The sequence below is a fragment of the Babylonia areolata genome, chromosome 31, assembly GCF_041734735.1.
Source record: "Babylonia areolata isolate BAREFJ2019XMU chromosome 31, ASM4173473v1, whole genome shotgun sequence".
Lineage (NCBI taxonomy): Eukaryota > Metazoa > Mollusca > Gastropoda > Neogastropoda > Buccinidae > Babylonia > Babylonia areolata.
Window position 1 is genome coordinate 18,305,185 of NC_134906.1, and position 5,985 is coordinate 18,311,169.

The window sequence follows — 5,985 nt, forward strand, 5'->3', positions numbered from 1 at the left end:
TAAAAACGATTTTTAAAAAACAACGTAACGAGAAGAGCAAATTTGAAGGAAACTAATAGCTGCACATTATAATACACTTGGAGGTTGTTGTTCTTTTTAACTCATTTTATCCCGCAGCTACACGCCTGCTACAATGCCCCTCGTCCAGCACTACATGAGATCACTGCAGAAAAAAGAGGGTGGACGTGGTTCACTAACTAAAACAGCTAAAATCGATGGGAAATTGTTGATTTAATCGGTCGAACAAAGCTTCGTTTTCACGCTTCCGGAATCCGTAGACGGTTCATATATTCCAACTGTACCAAGCAAATATATGGGGGGGGAAAGGATAGTGTGTTGGTACGAGAATACTGGTATCTGGTCCACAAGGGATGTAATCGTGGTACGAGTTAACTCGTACCTGAAAAAGACAGCCTACAAATGTGAAAATGAAAACTTAACTCGCTGTTTGCAAATCTCAGTACGTGTGACGGCACATTGAGCACAATTCCTTCTAGTTGCAGTGGCCATGTCTTCCATTCCAAACACTGCTAGCCAGCAAGCCATATTTCAGATTTATCTTTTGTTACCTAAATTCAGCCTGTACTGTTACCCATTCAGACCCACTCAGGCCTGTACTTACAGCCGTAACCATATCCTGGGAAACCATAGCCAAAGGCACCGCCGAAGCCCCCGCCGAAGGCCCCGCCGAAGCCCCCAGGGAAGCCATATCCACCGAAGCCGATTCCACTAACGCCTAAGCCAATACCAGCGCCAAGGCCAACACCGCCCAGTGGGTAACCGTAGCCGTAGTAGATTCCTTCTGCAAGGGCGACCATAGCACACAGGACGATGGCAACTGCAGCAACCTTCATGGTGATGGCTGTGAACAGAAGATATTAATGTTATCACCACATGATGGTTGTGAACAGCAGATATTAATGTTATCACTACATGATGGTTGTGAACAGAAGATATTAATGTTATCACCACATGATGGTTGTGAACAGAAGATATTAATGTTATCACTACATGATGGCTGTGAACAGAAGATATTAATGTTATCACCACATGATGGTTGTGAACAGAAGATATTAATGTTATCACTACATGATGGTTGTGAACAGAAGATATTAATGTTATCACTACCTGATGGTTGTGAACAGAAGATATTAATGTTATCACTACATGATGGTTTTGTGAGGTGGGTTTTTTTTTTCCCAGCAGCGTATAGATGGATAAGGGGTTGCGAGCGCGCGCGCGAGCGCGCGTATGTATATATATATATATATATATATATATATGTGTGTGTGTGTGTGTGTGTGTGTGTGTGTGTGTGTGTGTGTGTGTGTGTGTGTGTGTGTGTGACGAAAACAAAACTGGACGAGTAGCAATGTAGCACTGAAACGATCTGAAGCCTGACCCGGGCCTAAACGTACTAGGAGCACAGCGAAAGAGCCAGCATTGGATGCCATTTCCAATATGTATATGCCACAGTACATTGCTTTCAACTGAATCAAACGCTTTCTCAAAATCAACAAGAGAAATACAGAGCTTATAATTGAAGCAAAACTGTGTTGTATTAGAGCTAATGATTTCAACATTAAAAAAATTATGGTCGAAAGAAATAAAGAGAGAGGGAGAAGAGAAAGAGAGAGTGGGGAAGAGAAACAGACACTGAGACTCGTGTGACGCTTTGACATTTTATTGTAATTACCTGCAAAGGTGTATTGACAAGGAGGGCACAATGTTACGTCTTATGCCACCACAAGTACGATACGACATACTCTGCTTGTTCCAACAGTACCAAAAATCTTACATCTAAATACCACACCCTGACAAATTATATTCACAGTACTCTAAACAAAGCAAACAAAACCAAACAACACCATTTATTTAAAAGCGAAGTAATTCTGTCAAAGTCGATCATTCATTCTTTTGGTAATAAGAGGGAGCATGCTATCTACTTTGGCTAATTCTTTTGGTAATTATATATAGTATGCTATCTATTTTGATTTCATAACACTAAAAAGCAGATATTAAACATATCGGTCTTCCTCATTAACTCTAGAATCGTTTTGTTTAATCAAAGTCTGTATTACAATTTCATCACCTGATGATGAACAGAGATTGAAAGAGAGAGTGTGACAGACAGACAGACAGCAAGATTCCAACCTCTTTGTAGTCTTTCCCATGGGATTTTCAGGACAAAACACGTACATATGTAAGTTAAAAGTTGAAACAATATATTGATTTATTTTTGATGCGTCATCCACTTCCTTGTGGAAAACGAGGTGTGTAATCTGGGGATTAGTTGCTATGAAGGTGTTTGTGTGTATCTTTAAAAAACAACAACATATATATATATATATATATATATATATATATATATATATATTACATGTGTGTGTGTGTGTGTGTGTGTGTGTGTGTGTGTGTGTGTGTGTGTGTGTGTCCTCAAGACACCCTAACAGATAGATAGATAGATTGATATATAGATAGATAGATATGGACACAAGAATGATTGAATGGACTTGATAACTGTATGTGTATAGGGCTCGTTAAAATGTCCTCACTTAAAATGTTTGTTAAAAGCCCCACCCACAGAGAAAAAAGTGAATAACACTGGGAGTAATATACACATCTTTCCAAGGAGAAGTGGCGGAGGAGGAGGAAGGTACACGTCTTTCAAAGGAGAAGTGGCGGAGGAGGAGGAAGGCACACGTCTTTCAAAGGAGAAGTGGTGGAGGAGGAGGACGGTACACGTCTTTCAAAGGAGAAGTGGTGGAGGAGGAGGAAGGTACACGTCTTTCAAAGGAGAAGTGGTGGAGGAGGAGGAAGGTACACGTCTTTCAAAGGAGAAGTGGTACACGTCTTTCAAAGGAGAAGTGGTGGAGGAGGAGGAAGGTACACGTCTTTCAAAGGAGAAGTGGTGGAGGAGGAGGAAGGTACACGTCTTTCAAAGGAGAAGTGGTGGAGGAGGAGGAAGGTACACGTCTTTCAAAGGAGAAGTGGTGGAGGAGGAGGACGGTACACGTCTTTCAAAGGAGAAGTGGTGGAGGAGGAGGACGGTACACGTCTTTCAAAGGAGAAGTGGTGGAGGAGGAGGAAGGTACACGTCTTTCAAAGGAGAAGTGGTGGAGGAGGAGGAAGGTACACGTCTTTCAAAGGAGAAGTGGTGGAGGAGGACGGTACACGTCTTTCAAAGGAGAAGTGGTGGAGGAGGATGAAGGTACACGTCTTTCAAAGGAGAAGTGGTGGAGGAGGAGGAAGGCACACGTCTTTCAAAGGAGAAGTGGTGGAGGAGGAGGAAGGCACACGTCTTTCAAAGGAGAAGTGGTGGAGGAGGAGGAAGGCACACGTCTTTCAAAGGAGAAGTGGTGGAGGAGGAGGAAGGCACACGTCTTTCAAAGGAGAAGTGGTGGAGGAGGAGGAAGGCACACGGGAGGAGAACAAAGGGGCTGGGGAGGCAGAGGATAATAAGCAGAACAACAACAACAACAACAACATTACGACAACGACAACAATAAACAAACAAAAGGAACAATAAGAGAACGAGATAAAAAACAACAACACATTAACAAACAAACAAAAAAACAACAACCAAAAAACCAACCAAAAAAAACCCCGTCAAAAACAAGAACAAGTGCAAGAAAAAGCAGAGCAAGAACATGAACACCAACGATAACAACAAGTATAAACAACAACAACTACTACTACTACTGCTACTACTACGACTACTGCTACAACTACAACAGAAAGTTAACAATGGAAGAAGTGAGAAATGTGAGACAAGAAAGAAAGCAAGAAAGACCAGAAAGAACCTTGACTCACTTGTCACGAAGCTGTGTAGACGGCGAGGCAGAGAAGAGCGGTATAGGATGACGTAGAGTCGGATTGCTTGCCTGGTCCTGGTGGGAGCTATTTATACATGTTCAGGGCCCCTCACTTCCCCACGTACCTGCCGATGCTTCCTTTATCCATGATGGATCTGTTGCTCAACTTTAAGGGCCTTTATTTCCTCTCATGACGCAGGTATTAAATTTCATATCAAATTCACGGCTGTTTGTGTGTGTGTGTGTGTGTGTGTGTGTGTGTGTGTGTGTGTGTGTGTGTGTGTGTGTGTGTGCTTGCTTGCTTTGTTTGTTTGTTTTTTCAATGTGGAGAGCATGATTTGAAAACAAGACGAATAACATGCCATGGGGAAGAAAATGTTGTAAACATTTCTTGAACACGCAACACACACACACACACACACACACACACACACACACACACACACACACACACACACACACACACACACACACACACACACACACACTCACACACACACACACTCACACTCACACACACACACACACTCACACTCACACACACACACCCACACACACACACACACACACATTCACATACTCACACACGCATGCATGCACACGCAGATACACACACTCACTCACAGCACAGACACACACAAGCGCGCGCGCACGCAGACACACACTCACTCACACACGCACGCACGCATGCACACACGCTCAATGACTCATGCACACACACACACACACACACACACACACACACACACACACACACACACACACAGGAAGAAGGAAGGCAAGGACTGGGAGAGAGGAAAGGGGGGGAGGGGAGGTGGGTGCGTGGCAGAGGGAGAGAAAGAGAGGTGGTCATAGACAGAGAGAAGGGGGAGAGGCACAGGAAAGAAGATGATAAGAGAGAGAGGAAAAGGGAAGGGAGAGACAGGGAGAGAGAGATGTGGGTAGGGAGAGAGGGAGGGAGAGAGGGAGAGAGAGAGTAGGAGGGAGAGAGTTTGGGGGGAGAGAGATGGGGGGAAGGGAGAGACAGGGAAGGGGAGAGTTGGTGGTAGAGAGGGAGAGAGGGAAAGAGAGAGAGAGTAGGAGGGAGAGAGAGAGGAAACGAGAGGGGGAGAGAGAGAGGGAGGGAGACAGAGAGAGGGAGACAGAGAGGGGGCAGAGAGAGAGAGGAAGAGAGAGAGAGAGGGAGGGAGGGAGAGAGAGAGAGGGAGGGAGAGATGGGAGAGAGAGAGAGATAGAGAGAGAGGTGGGAGAGAGAGAGAGGGAGAGAGAGAGGGAGAGAGAGAGAGAGGGGGGAGAGAGGGGGAGAGAGAGAGGGGGGGAGAGAGGGAGAGAGAGAGAGGGGGGGGGAGAGAGGGGGGGAGAGAGAAGGAGAGGTGGGGGAGAGAGAGAGAGGGAGAGAAAGAGATAGAGGGAGGGAGAGAGGGAGAGGGGGGAGAGAGAGAAGAGAGATGGAGGGAGAGAGAGAGAGGAGAGAGAGAGAGGGGGGAGAGAGAGGGGAGAGAGAGAGGTGGGAGACAGAGAGGGAGGGAGAGAGATAAACAGAGAGGGGGCGGAGGGAGAGAGGGAGGGTATGGGAGTGCTGTTGGTTGTAAGTTGTACATGCGATATGTGTGGTATTCCTGCACGGCGCTCGTATTGTCTTGTATATATAAGCTGACAGTCCTTTTCTTTCAGGAATACAATAAAATGCAACTCAAACCATGCAATCTCTCAGCCCTCAGTCATGTCCGAAGCACATGAAAAACACCAGAAAGGTTGGACAAAAAAAGGTATAAAATGTCAAAAATGCAGGACTAAAAGTATGTATTGCATTCTTCATCTTAACATGGTACGTGATCTTTATTTAACATCAGTACGACTGTTTGTGCATTGTAACCAGGAATATGATAGAATAAATGCATATTGCGTTGTTACAGTTAACTGTCATTTCTTTCACATTTTATTCAGAAGCAGTTTTACATCTATAACTGTAAAAAATGATTATACCATGCCTCTTTGATCTCATGGTCATAACGTGCCTCTTTGATCTCATGATCATAACGTGCCTCTTTGATCTCACGGTCATAACGTGCCTCTTTGATCTCACGGTCATAACGTGCCTCTTTGATCTCATGGTCATAACGTGCCTCTTTGATCTCACGGTCATAACGTGCCTCTTTGATCTCATGGT

General features: G+C 44.7%; 1 long non-coding RNA gene across 1 annotated transcript in view; it reads right to left on the reverse strand.

Moving 5' to 3' along the window:
* LOC143276277 (uncharacterized) overlaps window positions 1-3,941 on the reverse strand; it is a 4,584-nt gene extending 643 nt beyond the window's left edge. Inside the window, exons 1-2 of the long non-coding RNA XR_013053537.1 lie at window positions 3,814-3,941; window positions 623-862 (exon numbers count right to left, since the gene is read on the reverse strand). This is a non-coding gene — a long non-coding RNA (uncharacterized LOC143276277). The remainder of the gene's footprint in view (window positions 1-622; window positions 863-3,813) is intronic.
* Between the last annotated feature and the right edge of the window lie 2,044 nt (window positions 3,942-5,985).